The sequence below is a fragment of the Symphalangus syndactylus genome, chromosome 23, assembly GCF_028878055.3.
Source record: "Symphalangus syndactylus isolate Jambi chromosome 23, NHGRI_mSymSyn1-v2.1_pri, whole genome shotgun sequence".
Lineage (NCBI taxonomy): Eukaryota > Metazoa > Chordata > Mammalia > Primates > Hylobatidae > Symphalangus > Symphalangus syndactylus.
Genome location: NC_072445.2, coordinates 69,769,045 through 69,789,167, shown reverse-complemented (window position 1 = coordinate 69,789,167; position 20,123 = coordinate 69,769,045). Strand labels below are relative to the sequence as shown.

The 20,123-nt window shown below is 45.3% G+C and overlaps 1 long non-coding RNA gene across 1 annotated transcript in view; it reads right to left on the bottom strand.

Annotated features, from left to right (window-relative positions):
* Positions 1 to 20,123, bottom strand: part of LOC129473094 (uncharacterized) — a 153,528-nt gene that overhangs the window by 45,568 nt on the left and 87,837 nt on the right. The window contains exon 4 of the long non-coding RNA XR_010119230.1: positions 1,701 to 1,830. This is a non-coding gene — a long non-coding RNA (uncharacterized lncRNA). The remainder of the gene's footprint in view (positions 1 to 1,700; positions 1,831 to 20,123) is intronic.

Below are 20,123 nucleotides of genomic sequence, written 5' to 3'. Positions count from 1 at the left end.
CCCAGGCCCCAGCCACCTCTCGCCACATCCACACGAGCCCACCACCTCATCTAGGCCACAGCCTTGCCTGGACTGAGGCAGGGACCTCCTTTGTGGCCTTTCCGGGTTCACTCTTGAGCCGCTACACCCATTCCCTGACGCAGCTGCCAAGGTGACTTCTGAAGCGAAGCGTCTCATCAAAGGGCTTTGCTTTGTGCTGGCCGGAAAGTCCAGCTCCTCACTGAGGATGACAGACCCCCCAGCGATCAGGACCATGGCCCCTTCTCAGACTTTAGCACATCCACTCCCAGCACCCCACAAGACCCTCACTTGCCCACCTGCTCCCAGCACCCCTCAAGACCCTCACTCGCTTGCCTGCTCACCCGCTAAGTCCTGCGGAGCTCCTGCTGCTCTTTGCCCTTCTGGCTCCCCTGCCAGGCCCCTCCTGGGTCTTCCTCACTCCCACCCCCACCCTGTGTGCAGCCAGAGTCACTGTTTCCACAGCCCCCTCTGCAGGTATTCACAGCATTGTCTCTAATGGGGTTACCTTGCTCAGTTAATTGTTTTCAGTCTTACCATGACTTTAAGATTTGCAATGAACAAATACAGGAAGAAAGAACGAGAGAATAGCTAAGGAAGAAAAAGTGAGCCAGGGAGGCTCCAGGTAGGGACTTTATTTCAGAGTTGATTTTAGACATTTAGAATATCCATGTAACAGTATTTGAAATTCTTTCACACGTTTAAAATAAATTTGAATTAATCAGAAGAAAAATTGGTTCCGTAAGGAAGTACTTCTGCTAGAAATAGCTCTACAGTTTGTAATCCTTATTTGTATTGAACAATAGAACGAGTTAACTCTTTTATATTAAATAGTCATTGTTCAGAAAGGAAAAATGAATTGAAAAGAGCTTTAATAACTTGATCTGCAAATTTGGGAAGAGGGGTGAATTAGTGGTATCATGTCTCATAGGGAGGAATTTTATTTATTTTATTTTATTCTTTTTCAAAACAGAGTCTTGCTCTGTCGCCCAGGCTGGGGTGCAGTGGCATGATCTTGGCTCACTGTAACCTTCACCTCCTGGGTTCAAGCGATTCTCCTCCCTCAGTCTCCCAAGTAGCTGGGATTACAGGCGTTTGCCACCACGCCCCACTAATTTTAGTATTTTCAGTAGAGACGAGGTTTCGCCATGTTAGCCAGGCTGGAGGAATGTTATTTTAAAAGGTTATTTTAGAAAAATAAAAAGCAAAACAAAATTAAAAACTCTGTGTTAGGAACTTCTGTCCTACAAGATACTCATTTTAAATGCAAAAATGTTCATGATGACTAATATCTAACCTACGAAATACTTTCTCACCTCCACAACTTTCATTTCTCTCTCCGTTTTTTCACACACACACACACACACACACACACACACAGACACACACACACACATCCAGGCACTCCTTGATAAGGATATAACTGGCCCCTGTTGAGAGATGTGTGCTTCAGCCAAACGTCCAGCTCTCAGTCAGTAAGGAGCTAGCAGGCCCTGGGAACCACACTGAACTCAGGTTTCCTTGCTTGCAGAAGTTATTCAGTGCTTTTCCCCTTCCAGGAAACAGAAGTAACAAATGATTTTTCTGATCTGGGGATGCATGAACATGTTTTTCATAAAGCGGCTGTATAAGATGGGGATTTTCTTTTCTAAGAGATAAAAGCAGTTCACATACACACAGACCTGATTCTGAGATGCGTCATCCTCTGAACGTGAATACCTGTGGTTTTCGGAGTTCATCCTGGAGAAGGGCTAGGTTGATCTGTCTCCTCAGAGCAGACTGCACAGCCTTCCCGAAGAAAACATGCAGGGCCTAAAATATGAAAATATGGAAAATTTAAGGTTAAAGTCCACTGGACAGCAAGAGTTCCCCTGTTCTCGGGTATTTTCAAGCCTCTCTTAAATGATTTGGATGTTGGACTTCCTTCTCTTGCATCTTCCTTCCTTTGTTAAACATGTGCCAGACCCACTCCAGGGAACCAGCTCCCTAGAGAATGGCTGACTCCAGGGCTGAGGCAGGAAAAGTACAGGATCAGCCTCAAAGTGAGGAACTGCTCAAATGATGGGGACAAAAGGACACAGGACTAGTTTGAAGGAGCTGCTACTGGGCACACATGAGAGAAACTGAGCATGAACATGGCTCATGAAGGCAGTGGGTGAAAACTCACTGCACAAAGAAACAAACCTGCGAGTACATAATGCTGGCAGAAAACAAGCAAATGAAGGGGTGGGACCCACGAGAAAGCCTTTCCTTCTAGAAGGCCAACGATAGAGGAGTTAGAAAATGACTGCTTTGAAACCAACATAATAATCGTGGGCCCAGGCAAAGATCATCGCTGAATATTAATATCATTCGGTGGAATTGTGGGGTGATATTGACCGTTGCCCAGTGCCTGCTCATAAATTCCTTTCTTTCCGAGGATAGAAGGTGCCTTTCCAGAAGGTAACTCTGGATGATACCACCTTAACCAAGTGACACCCAAACTGAGACCTCAGCAAAATGAAAGACCCTGAGCACTTCAGAAACGAACTTTCAGCCTCATGGAACAAAGAAAGGCTAAGGATTGCTCCTGATTAAGGAAGTCTAAGGGGACATGACACCTAAATGCGATGCATCACCCTAGATTGGATTTTGGTGTTGAGGGGAAAAAGTTGCTTTTAAGGCAATTTTGTAACCATCAACAAAATTGGAATATTCACCACATATTAGATAATAGTATTGTGTCATTGTTAAGTTTTCTAAATTTGATAATTGCACTGTAATTTTGTAGAATATAGAGATGGAGAGAGTTGGCATGGCTAAGTATCAATGGTGGGGCAACAGACAGGAAAAGCATATAATCATTAACTTGTCATATTCTTGCAACTTTGCTCTAGGTTCTGAATGTTTTCAAAATAAGAAGTTTAATTAAAAATCTTAAGAGAAGTTGAATGAAGAATAATTTCTTTCTAAAATTACGACTATTTCACAGTAATATGTGCTTTTGTAACAATATTTGAAAGGTGATTCAAAAAATGAAAGGTATCTGTTCTTTCACCACACATATTTAACATTGCAAACATTTAGGATGAATTTAGAAATAAATACATTTTTTGGGATCCCTTGAGGGCAGGGGTTCAAGGCCAGCCTGGGCAACATAGTGAGACATTGTCTCTACTACAAAATAAATTTTAAAAATTAGCCAAGCATGGTAGCCTATATAGTCCCAGCTACTCAGGAAGCTGAGGCAGGAGGATCACTTGAGCCCAGGAGTTTGAGGCTGCAGTGAGCTGTGACTGTGCCACTGCACTCCAGTCTGGGCGACAGAGCAGCACTCTCAGGAGGAGAATGGTGTGCCAGGTACGTGCCAGGTACCTGTTCACGGGAGGGTTTCAACCCCTCAGCTCTCCTCCTGTCTGACTCTTCTGTGATCTTCCAAGCACTCTTTCTTGCACATCAGGTGCAAATAATCAGTATGCCTACTCCCCAGAGCACGCTTGAGTGTTTTCTGGGAAGAGCAGAAGCAAAGTCAAGTTTGTTTTATAAGCACAGGCCCAGAGTGGCTGTGGTGCTGTTCATCATTCTCACAGGATAGTGGGATGTTTTAAACTCAGCTGGTGAAGTGAACTCTAAGAATGGTCCTAAGCCATTCATAGCTACCTGTTTGAAGATGGTGAATCAAGGCCAAGTGAGATGGGGTGCAGCCTGACAGGCTCCCCCAGACGGAGGGTGGCCCCTCACAGCAGGGTTCAGGGTCCCCATGTGCATGGCCTGCTCCTCAAAAAGCAATGAAATGCTACGTTAGGGCCATCGTTCAGGCTTGAGGCCCCAGAGTTATGCTTCCCTGACTAGAAGAGACGAAAACCTTGCCCTGACGGTTGGAGGAATGAAACTTAATTATCGTCAGTTGTTTACTTGGTGCCAGAGGAGACACAGGTCAGTTTCATCTATGTTATCTAACAGCAGATGTATATAAGAACAAAGCAGAGAGGGAAGACAGCAATGCAGGCAGTTTGCACACTTGGGATCAGCTTATTTGCTGTCAGCCAGCAAGGAGATCCACGAGGAGCAGGATCCGGCAAGGAGATCCACTTCCGGGATACCCGCGGAAGTGCCCCCAGGTGTTCATGGACTCTGCAGAAACCTTGCCATGAGCATTGGCACACACGTGTCAAGCCATCCCTGTGTCTGCCAGTGTCTGGTCAGCAACTGCACTTCAGTGATGCCGTCTCTGCCCATTTCCCCCATCGTGATTTCCAACTATGAGGCTGAGGCTAATGGCAGACTCCATCCTAGGGACAGGGAGAATGCCATCGCTGTTCTCCCTAGGAGGGTAAGGGCCTATGCTCAGGAGTGAGTCACACCAGGAGATGTGACTCTAATATCATCTGCCCCATCCTCGACTGTCAGCGCTAGACCAAAGTGCTCTTTGTGGCTCTTAAAAGAACCGCATTTGCTCTAAGCCAGGCTGTCTGCAGCCAGAGTGCCATCTGGGCTCAGGGCTGGGGAGAAGGGTTTCTTAATCCCAGGTGGGCAGAACGTAGGCTCACACTGAGGAGCAAACACTGCAGTAGAGACCAGGATGCTGACATTTGGAGCTGGGCAACACGAGGCAGTTGAAGCCTTGGCCACCGGAACAGACTGCCAGGATGCAGAACTTCCTTATGGCAACAGCACCAGGAGTTGACGAGTTTCTCGCCCATCAAGGAAGGCTCAGGATCTGCCAGTGTACTGAGGAGGAGAGGGAACTGGGAGACCAGACTCTGCAGCTCCCCCAGGTAGGGACCCGGTTAATGGAAATGCTTCTAGCATGCACACCCTTAAATAGCCTTCAGGTCCAGAAGAGCCTTCTGGAGTCAGGGTTGTTAGCTGATTTGACCTGAAATTATTCTAGAAGGCATTTTTCTCACTTAAGGATTGTGGGCTATTAGATCACACCATATTAAGCAGAGCCTGCTACTTTCGGACGACGAAATATGCTCATACCGTAGCCACATCAGTCTGAGTTACAAATATGCTAGATTTGTCAGCCTGGCCACACACCATCTCAGAAACACAAAACTTTAGAATTGGAAAGGATCCTAAGGATTATTTAATCCAAGTGCATGTTCTACAGATGAGGTGGCTGAGGCCAAGAGAAGCACAGCAGTGTCATTCCCAAGTGATTCTATGGACTGAAAAGCTGAAACCAAAGCAAGATTCCAGGTCTTCTGATTTGCAGGTGAATTATATATCAGCATCATGTGGTTACCTCCCTATTTACTGCTAAATAATTGTCTCTCAATAAGTGAGTGTATGTGCAACATTCATGCATTTTAGCCTCTTTATAATTATTGTGGTATACATATACTACATATATATGTAGTATATGTGTGTATATATATGTATATATACACACACACACATAAAATTTACCAGTTTAACAATTTTAAGTGCACCATTCAGCGGCTTTAAGTACATTTGCATGTGGTACAGCCATCACCACCATCCAAATCCAGACTTCTCTTCATCTTTCAAAACTGAAACTCCATCCCCATCAAACACTCACTCCCCATTCCTCTGCCCCAGCTCCTGGCAACCCCTGTTTGACTTTCTGTCTCTATGAGTTCAATTGCTCTAGGAACCTCAGACAAGTAGAATCACACAGTATTTGTCCTTTTGTGACCGGCCTATTTCACTCAGCGTAATGTCCTAAATGTTCATCCATGTTGCAGCATGTGTCAGAATTTCCTTCCTTTTTAAGGCCAAATCACATTCCATTGTGGGAATACACACATTTTGTTGATCTGTCCGTATGCATTTGGGCTGTTTCCACCTCTGGCTATTGCAAATAATGCTGCTATGAACACGTGTGTATGAACACCTGTTAAGATTCCCTGCTTTCAATTATTTTCAGTGTACACCCTGAAATAACATAGCGGGATCATATGGCAATTCTATTTTTAATTTTTTAAGGAACCTCACTGGCACAGTGAGGCATAGCAGCAGCACCATTTTATATTCCCACTAACACTGTACAAGGGTTCCTGTTTCTCCATATCCTCACCAGCATTTGTTACTTTCTGTTTTCTGTGTTTGTTTTGTGATAGCTGCCATCCTCATGGCTGTGTCTCTCATTGTGGTACTGATTTGCATTTCCCTAATGATTAGTGATGGGGAGCACCTGTTCATGGGCTTCTCCCTGTTTGTAATCCATTCTTCCTGTGGCCACCTGTTCTCTGTCTGCACAGGCAGCTACGTGTTTGCAGAAGGGCTCCATGAAATCCATGGCTTTAGGGCATCCATCCACCTGTGAACATTCAGACAGGGAGTTTGAAGTTGAAAACCCAAACTTGAAATCAGTCCCCTATGGCAGAGAGGCGAGAGGTGTGGTGGGGAGGGGTTTAAAGCCAGGGAGGCTGGTTTGATGAGCATGGGTTAATTGCTGAATTGTGGTTGCTCTGGTTCCCTCTGGTCTGACACCCAGCCAGGGCAGGTCCTCACACTCACTAAGTCACTGGGAACTGATGGCTTCTCTAGTAGCCAGGCTGAAGAGACCAGCGAATCCTCCCAAACACATCAAATTATGAGCTTTATGAAAGTACAGTGCAAACACAAAGAGTTTTTAAACAGAAGGCACACATTAGCCTTAGGCTCCCTCCAGCATCCTTGTGTCACTTACGCATGTGCCACAGGTGACAAAATCACTCCCAAAGACACAGGCTGAGGTTAAGCACCTCTTCCTGGGAGTCAGGACCCACTGCTGTTTGGCTCTAATCCCTCTTCCTATTTCCACTCATGTCTGTCTCACAACCATTAACTTATGCTCCCTCCCTCCCTCCCTCCTTCCCTTTTTCCCTCCCTTCCTCCATTCCTCCCTCCCTTTCTTCCTGTCAGCTTCCTACTGTCCACTAAACAAGCCACTCCTTTTCCTACCTCTGGCCTCTCGAGCCCCATCCCCCAGCACTGAACCTCCTTCCACCTTCTCTGGTTGCCCAGTCCTAACCATCTTACACACACTAGGGTCCTTCCTCCTCTGCTACTTCCCAGGTCATTGAAACCCTCACAGCGGCTTCTCCAGACCCCTTAGAATGACTGCCCTTGGCTCCTAGGACACGTGGAAGTAGGTCTCTCTTCTACTTTTCTTGCAGTTTGCTTCACACCCTTGAGGTAGTGACAACGTGTCACTCATCAAGAGATGGGGAAACCAAAAGGGCCCTAGTGTCAGGGACACATGTGACATCTACTCGCAGCCTTGTTGTGTAGTTTAGGGTCACTTTTCTCCTCAGTGTACAAGGACACGCTACTTAGTGATCATGACTGTGCTGTGATCCTTTTACCGTACACAGGGTGACATCAGCTTCATAAGCCCATATTGCCTGATGAGGTTCTGGGCTTCTGCGTTCCTGGTCTGCTGGCTACAAGGCACGCACACGATAACGTCGACTCTGAAAGCTGTCACTGCAAAGCTGACGTCCAACGTCCCAGTGCACATTTTATGAGTATCTCTGCCCTGTACATAACCCCAATTTCTGGTGCTTAGAGCGAATCAGCTACAGTCTGTCTTTAGTGTGCAGTAAATGTGCAGACCGAAAGAACATGTGCTTCCTGTGAAAAACCAAGGACGTTTTATTCCATCATTAAAGGTATTGCAGGTACTGCAAAGGGTTCCTCCCGTAGATGGTTTGAATTGGGCAGCATTTTTGAAAACCCAGGCAATTAATTTTAGTGACCTGAAAATAATATAGTTCAACCCTATTTTCCAGGTTTACTCTAGAGTAATTTCTTTTCTTGCAAATAATAAGCTTTTCTCTCAAACTCTTTTCCCTCAGTAATTTGCTCAATTCCTGAAGAAATAATGGAGTTGTCTATTTTGGAGTTTCCTCCCTTGGGCAGCCTCCTACTAACTGGGCAGCTTGAAGGGTTCTGCCGGCATCCAGGATTCAAGTCCTCTGAAAGCACTCTGCAGAGTCCAATCCTATGGGTCTCCTGGGTGCCTTCGCGCAGGCATCCGTGGAGATTGACTGCTTGTGTGATCCACAGAAGGCAAGGAAATTTCCAGGAGTCCTGGGCTCCAAGGACCAGGCCAGACACTGACCTCAAGATCCTGTTTCCCCAAACTCTCGATCTGGTGGTGAGGACGTAGTTGGGCATTTTATTAGTTTTCTATTGCTGTGTAACAAATTTCCACCAACTTATTGGCTCAAAACAATGCACACTTATTACCCTGTGATTCTGTCAGCCAGAAGCCCAAAATCGGTCTCACCAGGATAAAGCAAACTGTCATCAGGGCTGACCCCTCTGGAGGCTCTCGAGGAAGACCTGTGTCCCTGCCTTTTCCAGCTCCTAGAGGTGCCTGCATGCCTTGGCTCACGGCCCCTTCCTGCAAAGTCAGCAACATGGCATCTTTCTGAGCCTTCTTGCATGGCCACATACTTCTGCCTTTGACTACAGCAAAGACGGGGTCTCTGCTTGTGAGGATCCCTGGGATCACGTTAGGCCACCCGGATAATCCAGAATAACCTCCCATCTCAAGATCTTTCATTGCATCAGCGAAGCGACTCCAGCCTTCTAAGGCGACAGTCACAGGTTCCTACACACAGGTAGGATATGTGTGTGTGCGTGTGTGTGTGCGTGTGTGTGTGTGTGCGTGTGTGTGTGTGGGTGTGTGTGTGGGTGTGTGGGTGTTATTCTGCCTGGCACAGTGGTGGAGGGCAAGGGGCTTCCTTCACTTCCACAGTGCCTGTATGCTCTGCTGTTCCTCAGAGCTGGTCCCTGCTTGTCTTCCATCCCAAAGCTTCCTATTGCTGTCTATACTTTTCATCTAAATTGTCCTCCTGCTTTCTGGGTGTGACTTTTCTCTCCACTAGATGCTGCAGAACCAATCTGTCCAAATCTGCAGTCCCCAAAGCAAAAACCTTAGCAATCCCGGGGTGGGTTAGCTGTGAGTCGTTGTCCCCAACCCTCACAAGACAGAGCTCAACCAGGCTTCTCCAAGCCCTTGGTCTGGTTAGAGAGAGGAAAGAATTCACCTCTGTAGTTTTAAGCTTGGGAGCACTTATTTCTAACTGTTATGAGTTTAATAGATTTGCTTTAAAATCCAAAAATTGCAAGGCCATCTCCCTATATGATTATCTGTAACTTTCAAAGTATGTTGACTGCAAGCTGCTGTGAATTCAGTAATAAATATTTTAAAATTTGTATTTCATTAATAACAATGGCATCCACATAATTCAAAAGACAATACAGGTATGGGTAAGTGACGTTATTTGGGGGATTTATAGACCATGCATGCTGTGCATATGGATTTTCAGACACCAAACGTGACTCCATAGCCTTATAGGCAAGACTTCACCTGATGGTGGCTGACAAGTCCTGGTCTTATTTATTCTCCTGGGCTCCTCATTAAGTGACTCTGATATTGCAGGCTTTCCCAGACCCTCTCCAAGGAAAAGCCAGTGAGTGGTCTCCATAGGAACAACTTGAGACAGAGTGGCTGCATGTTAGTGGCTGTACACATGGCCCCTCCCTTAGTGCTTCTCCTGGAGGAAGGGAATCCATGTACAGCCCCAGAATACTGAGCATCCCCCAATAGGAGGCCAGGTCTTCTGGCCTTTCATGAAGAACCCACGCCCCCTCAGACAGTTGACATCCACATCCAAATGGCTTTTCGTGGTGGTGAAACCCACCCAAGCCCACTGTGACCTCTGCTCTCACTCTCTAAGCCCTACTCATCTGTCTCTGAATTTCTCCTCCTTATTTGTAGACTTGTCAGCTCAAGGCACTTTCTGTTAACTGATATTTTCAAGAAACTGCAAGAATCGTTACTTTCCTCCACTCTTCTGTCTTGGTCAATTTTGCCTTTTTGTTGTTGTGTTTCTCTTGAAACTTCAGCTCTACTCATTCTCTTCTGAGAATCCATTGTGGGCTTACCTGAGAAGTGTACTTTAGTTAAAGCTTAATAAATCAGGTTATATTTATGATTTTTTTTCTTTTGATGTAATTAACCATTAGGCCAAGTAAAGCTATGACTAACTTACAACTCATGTTATAAACACATTTCACTTGAAAGCTTATGTTTGCTTGGGATTATTGTCCTGCCTCTACAAGACAGATTTTTCATGAGTCTCAGCATTTTGTAATAAATACTCCCCGCTCAGTGCTTTCACTTTCCAGTTTTAGGACTGACTCAAGGGATGGGGCTTTCCAGTTGAAATGCTTTTCTAAGACTTTATTCTTAATAATGTTTCTCCTTAGACTTGGGGTGTTTCCTCTTAGCATCCCAACCTCTATATTTTTTAACAAATGTAGTACTGGTAGAAGCCTATCAGTGAAGTAAAATCTCCCCGGGGATCTATTCATCTTCCTGCTTGTACTTTATACTCATTTCAGGTGTTTTTGCACATGCTTGCAGGGGATGATGTTACTTTTCCTTCAGGTGTAAATCCTCAGCAGACGCACGGCAATGAAATGTCACCTGAAGGCCATTCGGGAGATTTGCACTCATAGAAACATTTCACAAGAAGCCTGGCCCAGTTTTGGGGGTCTGCTTGAAACTTTTGGTTCCTAAAACAATCGTGAGAGGTAAGTAAGTATAAAACTAAGACCCAACAAGGCTGAATGACTTGCCTGGGAACACAGCAAATCAACCCAAGTTGGGGCGAGATATGTCTTCAGAAATAAGTTCATTTCTGAACTCACTGGGAGTTCAGTGGGCCCTTTGGGACGAGGGCCCTTTGGGAGGAGATTGGGTCATGAATGGGATTTGTGCCTTCATAAAGGAGATCCTAGGGGCTGGCTAGCCTCTTCAAACATGTGAGGACACAGAGAGAAGGTGCTGCCAATGAGGCAGAGAACACACCCTCCCTAGATGCCGAATCAGCCAGCACCTTGCTCTTGGACTTCCCAGCCTCCAGAACTGTGAGACATAAATGTCTGCTGCTTATAAATTACTGAGTATCTTGTAAATTTTTTTAAGTTCCTTGTAGATTCTGGATATTAAACCTTTGTTGGATGGGTAGATTGCAAAAATTTTCTCCCATTCTGTAGGTTGCCTATTCACTCTGATGATAGTTTCTTTTGCTTTGCAGAAGTTCTTCAGTTTAACTAGATCCCATTGGTCAATTTTAGCTTTTGTTGCAATTGCTTTTGATGTTTTAGTCATGAAATCTTAAGTCAAACAAATTTATAAGAAAAAAAACCTCATCAAAAAGTAGGTAAAGGATATGAACAGACACTTCTCAAAAGAAGATATTTATGCAGCCCACAAACATATGAAAAAAAAGCTCATCATCACTAGTCATTAGAGAAATGCAAATCAAAACCACAATGACATACCATCTCATGCCAGTCAAAATGGCAATTATTAAAAAGTCAGGAAACAATAGATGCTGGGGAAGCTGTGGAGAAATACAAATGCTTTTACACTGCTGGTGGGGGTGTAAATTAGTTCAACCATTGTGGAAGACAGTGTGGCAACTCCTCAAGGATCTAGAACCAGAAATACAATTCAACTCAGCAATCTCATTACTGGGTATACACCCAAAGGAATATAAATTATTCTACTCTAAAGACACATGCACATGTATGTTTATTACACTATTTACAATCGCAAAGACTTGGAACCAACCCAAATGCCCATCAATGATAGACTGGATAATGAAAATGTGTCATATATACACCATGGAATACTATGCAGCCATAAAAAAGAATGAGTTCCTGTCCTTTGCAGGGACATGGATGAAGCTGGAAGCCATCATTCTCAGCAAACTAACACAGGAACAGAAAACCAAACACTGCATGTTCTCACTCATAAATGGGAGTTGAACAATGAGAACACATGGACGCAGGGAGGGGACCATCACACACCTAGGCCTGTCTGGGAGTGGGGAGTGAGGGGTGAGGGGAGGGAGAGCATTAGGACAAATATGTAATGCATGTGGGGCTTAAAACCCAGATGACTGGTTGATAGGTGCAGCAAACCACCATAGCACATGTATACCTATGTAGCGAACCTGCACGTTCTGCACATGTATTCTAGAACTTAGAGTAAAATTAAAAAGAAAAAGAAGATAATTTTTATGCCAAAGTAACATAAAAAAAACTACCCAGTATCAGGTGTTTTGTTACAGCAGCCTGAGTGAACTAAGAGAGTGCTGTTTCCTGTATAAGGGGTGGCTGCAGGGCCCTCCAGGTCACGGGATTTGCTGCCCTGAAGACACAGAAAAACTGAGCCCAGTCAGCCTTTCTCAACCCCCGCCCCACAGCACCTCCAGTGGGAACATGACTTCACAGTATGAGAGGCCTGACTGCACAGCACTAGCTTTATGCATTTGGAATAGATCCTGGTACTGCTCCCCTCAGTGTGGAAGGTGGCGCTGCTGTGGCCATGTTCATCTGGGCTCCTTCATGAACACCCAAGGGACCACTGGAGGTGAATACATCAGTCCAGTCTCAGCAAGCTGGGCCCTCCCACCTGAAGATCTATAACTGTGACATCCGAAGTCCAGGGGACACATTGAAATATGGGATGTCGACAACTATTAATGCATTTGGAGCCATAGGGAAACTTGTTGTTTATTTAATTAAATTTTTTATTCTTCATTTTAACATCATGTAGTGCGGATGCACAAACACACACTCACACACTTAATTACAGCCCAGCACACCAACTGCCTCTAAGGCTTTGACATAGAAATTAATCTAGAGACGGAAGACAGAGCATAAATAAGGAAAATAAACAAACCCCTGGTTGTCACATTTGTTTTCCTCGTTCCTGTTTACTCACTATTTATGGCAGCCCCATAAAATCCTGTCATAATAACTCCTCCTATCAAAGGGCTATCATGACAAACCAGCATTACAGCAACCAAGTTTTCAAGTTTCCTTTGAATAAAAGTCCTACATGAACCCCATGTTTAGTATAAACCTCCAGTTTCCTCCTCTACGAAATTATTTAGGGAAAAAAACAATTATTTGGGGACTTATGACATCTTCAAGTATTGTACATTTATTCAACCATGCATTTGTTCACTCATTGATTTATTCAATAAAAATGTACCTGTGCCAGGCCCAGGGATGATGCTGCAGGGAACATAGATGCCAGGTCTGGCTGTGCATGTTATGGACACTCAGTAAACACCGGCAAGGCAGAAGTGAAAATGTTGGTTTAGATTTGGAAAAGGGGAACTGATTTGGGTTTGAGATACCTGAGAAACAGATTAACTTAGTAGTTAGCCTTTGAGTAATTGTTCCTTGAAACAGATTTCCGGGGATGGCTGTGCCAGTTATGAGTGAATGCCCACAGTTCACTGGGGACTGGCTTGATCGGCGGTGGATTGCAGCAGTGGCTGCACATTAGGGTTACCTGGAGAGTTAAACGAATGAGCAGGATGCTTCCCACATCATTCGGAGATATGATTCAGCCAATGTGAGGTGGCCCAGGGATGGGTGATCAGCTCTAAGGTTCCCAGAGTGATTCTGCACAGCCAGGGATGAAAATCAGAGGTGCCGGGGGAAGAACACAGACTTTTGTGAACCTGAATCCCAGGAGTACTTATCACTAACTGTGTAACCTAGGGCAATCCACTTAACCTCTTTGAGACTTAATTTCTCATTTGAAAAAGAGAGAAATACAGGATATATAGGATATATTTACCTACAGGTAATTGTGAGACAAATGAAATAATAAAGGAAAGTTATTAGTAAACTCTTCGTGCATTATTAGTGCTCAATAAATGCTAAATACTATTATTAATAATACATTTTGTTATTAACTTGAAAGTCAACGTGTTGTAGGAAGAATGGGGTCCTAATTTATAATTTTTTCCCTCCACTTAAAAAAAATCATTAATTAAGCAGACAAGAATAAGTAAAGACGTCTCAGAATCGAGCGAATATCCCAGCAGGTCCTCGGAAAAATTAAAACTGCAGTAAGGGTGCACTTCTATTTGATTTAAAAGAAAATATATGTTAATTGAATACTTGGTAACTTTGCAAAGTTTAGACTAAACATTGAACACAAAGATAGCTTCTGAGATTCTTAAAGTAGTCAAAGACAGTTTCGTTGTAATAGCCTTGTTGAAATCGGAGTTTAAAACCCACTGCTTTTAGTTCCACTGGGCAAGACAGCCACTGGTGGATGTGCAGTCCTTACTGGCAGACACAAAGGAGCTGCTGGGCTGCAAGGTCATGAAACTGCTTTTAGGTGGACCTGGGACGCTACTCACCACAATTCCGGCGGGATCCCCCTTAATAACAAGCGGGGCCCAAGGAAATGACCCTGCCCAGTAAAAGATTGTCTGCCTTTACTTTGTAGGTAGAAATCCAGAGAGCTCTTTATCCTTTGGGGAACGTTCTAGTCTTTCTCCCTCAGGATACTTGTGTGTGGCAGAGGATACTGTTCCCACTAAGTGTTTCCACCTGTACATCCCAGAGCTCAACCCCATCCTGTTTCAGTTACAGGCTCAAACAATAAACATAAACACTTTCTACATCAGGCTAATTTATGGGGTCTGCTTTCCTGGCTTTCCCCAAGAAATTCCACTCCAAACACACTGAGAATGGGAAGAAAAAAATCTGTTCTTAGATTCACCATAAAAAGTACGCTATTGATTTAAGAAATTCGTATTTTCTAAAACGAGCGATTCCCGTTTGTGTGTATGTCACGCTGCCATCCACATTAACAAGAACAGTCGGAATGTGCGTCAGGAAGGACTACGCTGGCTTCTCACAGCCAACGGCAACTTCTTTGTGTGAATGTTGATTCTTGAGCTTTATTAAGTTTTTGTGCCGTGTACAAACTGCACATGTGAATCTCCATGAAACGAGTTCATTTTCCAATTCACAGCTAGTGCGGTTCCAATACTGACACTTACAATCAAAGTGTTAATCAGCATTAACCATTGCCTTGAACGACTGAATTGAGAAAAGCTTCATGAATTTCTGCTTCTTCTTCTTTTACTGTGCATGTGAGCATGTGATTTTAAGCTTTCATAATATGTGTGTATTGTTTAGTATTACAGACATTCACAGCTGAAAAGCAACTCAGAGGTTACTTAGTGAGACCTAATCATATTAATTTTACACATGAAGAAATGGAATCAAGATGAAAACATTTTCAATGATTTACCCAAGATCGAATTGTATCTCATGTCATAAATTAATCCAGTCTTTAAAACCCATCATTTCATTTACCCATCAATTCATTTACTAGGTAAGTATTTGTTGTGCATCTCCTGTGTGCTAAGCATCCCGCTGTACCGTGGGAATACAATGATTAAGACCCAGTCCCCTGCCCACGGAGAGCCCTGTGCGTTTACGGATAAGACAGGCAAGCTTGCAGGCAATGACAGGGTCTTAAGATAAAGTGACATGGCTGCACCTGGCTGTTCTCTAGACACCTCAAAAAGAGGAAATGATTCAGGCATTGAGAGTTCTGGGAAGGACTCATCTGATTTTGAATACTTCATTACTAAAATGGTAAGCAACAGAAACATGCTTTGACTTAGGGAGACCCAAAAACCTACATTTGATTTCAAATTCTGCTATATGCTTGCTCTATGACCTTAAACAAATGACTTAGCCTTTCAGAGTTTCCTCAACTTTAAATGGGGATAATAATATGAACCCCAGGATATTTGACAAGATTATATAATAAATACAGAATTCTAAGTACTGAATAAGTAATTGTTGCTATTCCATACACTTATTTAAAACTTAGCCTCTTGGGAAAAGCATATGGTAAAATTCAGGCTTCACATACACCCGTCTCTTTCAGGATGCGGAAGAAAATGGCAGAGGGGCTCAAACACAAGTCTTAGCCCCTACCTATTCTGTGCTCTTTCCACCCAAACAAATGGAATCAAGCTGCCACGGAGGCAGAAGCTTGGGGAGAACAGGAAACAAAAATGCAGAGATACTGAGTTTAAGAGTGATTGCAGGCACTGCAGTGTCGGAAGAGGTGTGGGGCTGGATGAGAGTGTGGGGACATGTTAGAAAATCGCTGTCAGAGGAGTTACCATAAAGAAAAGCTTTCTTTCTGATTTTTACATCCCATCACTCAAATTACGGTAACCTACAAAATTCATGAATATGCACTAGTTCCCCATTGCACTAGATATTTGGTGGGGCATGAATTCCGATTCTGGTAGGTGAATAAGTCGAACAACACCTTGACTTCTTAAATTCTAACTCTGTAAATTTGCAGATGAGAAACCAGGGTCCAGAGAGGTGAAGTGACATGACTATAGTCATTTAGAAGACACTGAGATGGGCTTACAGGCGTGAGGACTTTATAAATCCATGTGTGAGAGAGAATGGGTGAAGGGCCAGGGTAAGGCCTTGCAGCAAGCCTGACCCAGTGAAAGAGTGAGGGAGGTAAGTTTGGATGGCGGCGTCCCAGACGCCATGCACCCAGAGGAAGGTTTAGGAAAGCTGTGAAGCAAACGTCAGAGAAGCCCTGGCCTTCCAGGACCGGGCTGGCCTTAGTGTCCCTGCCGTCCTCAGTCACTGGCTGGGAGAACCTGGGAAAAGCAAATGTCGAGATAGATTTCAGAGGCAGACGCTGGGGTTTTTGTTCAAGTGTGCTTCTATAATTGGGGGTCTGTGCTACTCATGGCCACCAAGGTCCACATGGGTAGGGGTTCTCACTGACCACACACTGCAGGAGCAGCTCCTCCAGGGCCCCTATGAGGCTTTCTGCAGAGGGAGACACAGCTGAGGGAGGCAGGTGGGATGGACTGTAGGCCACATTGCTGTCATTGACTTGGGGCCCCAGCTGGTACTGATCCTCCCCTAACTCTGCTACTCATTCTAAACGTCCCTCACCCTCAGCACCTTGTCAGGGCTCAGTGGCTTGTCTGATGGCATGACCCGAAGGATCACACCCTTGGTCATCGTGTTCTTCTCATCCAAGCTTGCTGAGAGCACCCATTCACCTCTACGGCGGAACCCGGGTATACCAAGAGGCACCCAAGTGGAGCCCTGGGCGTGTTCCTCCCTGCCCCACTGTGTACAAGCAGCCACTGCTCCTCTCAATGACCAGGGTCCCTTTCCTCAGCCACCTCCTGAGAACAGCTCTGGAAGCAGGGTTACTTGGTGTCTCACGGTCAAGTAGCCTGCCTTCACCAAGGCCAGCAGCACACAAGAAACATTTCTCAAGGCTGCATAATCCTTTGTTGCAGATGGCAAGGCCTTGCTCCAGCATCCCAGGAGCCTGTGTTGTGGCTTTTCTGTGGAACTACTGGAAGCTCCAAGCTGCCTCTGTTCCCTACTGATGCCTCCAGCACCATAGGGTCTGCACGATCGTGTGGCCCCAGCAGCAGGGATGAACGCACCACAGTTCGGATTCACAGCAGAGCCCTTTCCTGCCCATGCACAGTACACCTGGAAGCCTTCTGGGTCACGCACAGTCCAAGAATGGAATGAGTTGCCACCAGAACCCAGGCACCATGCTTACTTCTTTGTAGTAGTTAATGCAAAATGCAGTGACTTATCTTTCACTGTGGAGCAAAATCCTGGCACTCCTTAATTTCTGGTCCCTAAAATCTTCACTGGAGTGGTCAACTCCCCAGTCTTTGCAGTGCAGCGTTTATCCCCTACCTGCAGCAGCACGTGTGTCTTCCCTACTCTCTCAGTGCATGAACCCCCTCTTGTTTCTTTTGTTCAGTGTGCATGAAGTCATTGGTCGTTACACTATTCTACAGTTCGGCCAAGCAGTCCAGGCCTGTTCACTCTATATCATGCTGTGCGCTGTGTTGGTTCGTGGGTTCATGGTCTTACCTCGCTGACTTCAAGAATGAAGCAGCGGACCTTCACGTTGAGTGTTACAGCTCTTAAAGAAAGCATGGACCTAAAAACAGAGCAGTAGCAAGATTTGTTGTGAAGACTGAAAAAACAGCTTCCACAGGTGGAAGGGCACCTGACTCTTGCCATTGTTGGCTGCGGTGGCCAGCTTTTATTCCTTTATTTGTCCCCTCCCATCTTCTGTTTTTGTCCTATCAGAGTGCCCTTTTTACAATCTTCCCTGCGACTGGCTACTTTTAGAATCCTGCTGATTGGTCCATTTTACAGAGTGCTGATTGGTCCATTTTACAGAGCACTGATTGGTGCATTTTACAGAGTGCTGATTGGCGCATTTTACAAACCTCTTGCTAGCTACAGAGCACTGATTGGTGAGTTTTTACAGAGTGCTGATTGGTGCATTTTACAATCCCCTTGTAAGAAAATTTGTCCAAGTCCCCACTGGACCCAGGAAGTCCAGCTGGCTTCACCTTTGAATGCCAAGAGGCACAGAGTTCATACAGCACTGTGGTTAAATTAGCAATGCATATCATCAGTCCTAAGTGAGCTGTTTCTGGTCCTCTTTTCCAAATGGAACGGTGGAGCATGCACTGGCAAACTAAGAGGCACATGCCCTGTTCTCGGGGCTTTGCTAATCTGCTCTAATGGTGTGATCTGGGCGACTGCTAGGTTAAGTCTGGTAGTAGTGGTAGTCTACATTCGTTCTCTGGGATCCTTACAGTTTCTGCAAGGGCCAGCCTGACAATTCAATGGAGCAATGATCAGTACCAACACTATGAACTCCTTAGGTCCTTAATGGTGGACTTCACTCTGCCTTTCTTTCCCATTTCCTGCCAAGATTCAGCGAGGTTGAGGGGGCAGCTTCAGGGGTTTTCACTTTTCCCAGTTGGCCTTTCCCACTGTGATAGCTCTTATCCCACAAACCAAGAACCCTAATGTGGGCGTAGCTCCACCTGCTCTGTAACTCTTGTCTAACAGTCCACTGAAGAACTGGGAAAGACCGCTGCTGAAGCCACAGACCCAGCAGGCCCACTGTGAGCTGGACAACAGCCAGATCCAGTAATGACTTGGCCCCCAGGTCCCCTACTCTACCAGGAAAGCCAAGAAGACTCTGTGGAATCCTGGGTATCCCTGGCAATTCAGACCTTGTGTCCAATAGTCTTTGAAATGTCAGGTAATTCCCCTACCCAGAGTAAAGTCACATGAGTAAATGGCCATAGGTGCCCTTGAGGAGGGACTGGGCGAATGCTCATATGCTGGCCACCATGCTGCAGGAATCTGCATTCTCAGGACAAGCCAGCTCTTCAGTCAATGGGTTTCAAGTCTGAAATTGGGTATGTCTGGGGACTGAGCAGGAGGCTTTGTCTTGGTTGTGGAGAGGCAGTCCTCAGCCTGCTTCTCCTCTGTTCTTCCTTCTTTACCATTACAATTACAGGCATAGGGTGGCACCCTTGTGGGCCTATCTGATACTAAGAACAACCTGCTGTATCAGCCATCTCCAAACTCCCTGCAGCTCAGGCCCCCTTGGCCACCCCTCCAACCTTGCTGTTCATCATTGTTGTGGCCTCTGGTTTCTAGCCTTCATTACTTTGGGGCCCCATCATCCCCAAAAAGACCCAGTCTTCCAAGAGCCACCTCAGGAGCTTTGCTTCATTTCTTGACATCCTGTCTACAATGTTAAATCTCATATTCTGAAAAAAATTACTTCTAACTATTGCTTATCTGATTTACAGTCTGATCAAATACCCTCAAAATCCAACCCCAGGCATACTCCCCTAGCTCCCATGTGGACACAGCCCAGCTGGCCTTTCATTATTGGGATGAAAAGTCTTTTCCTCCCCTCTCAAGCCCAGCATATTCTCAGCTGGGTTATGCTGGGATTGAAGCCTAGCTGTGCCCTGGCCTCCTATAGGGGAAGATGCCTGCTGCTTGTGGGGGAAGCTTCTGTGCTTGTACTAGGATATGGCGGGGCCACCTCTGCAATCTCAGAGGACTCACAGGGACTGTAGAGTCAACGTCCACAGGGAACGCCATGCAGAGGTCTCCCCACCAAGGGTCTGCCTCACAGATCACAGAAATGCCTGGACTGAACACCCACACATCTCCGGAGCTCTGACACTTTCACAAGTACCTGCTGCTCAACTGCACCTGCCCGCCCATGCCAGGTGACGAGGGTCCCTTCAGAAGCTATCCTTGAAGCTCTCTGGCTCTCACACTTGACCATTAACTGCTAGTTAATACATTCCAGCCTCCTTTTCCTTCTGCAGTACATGAATTCAGCTTTGCAATAACCAGTCAACTGTGCTGTCTTGTAGACATTGTTCCCCCAATATTTTCCAAATGCT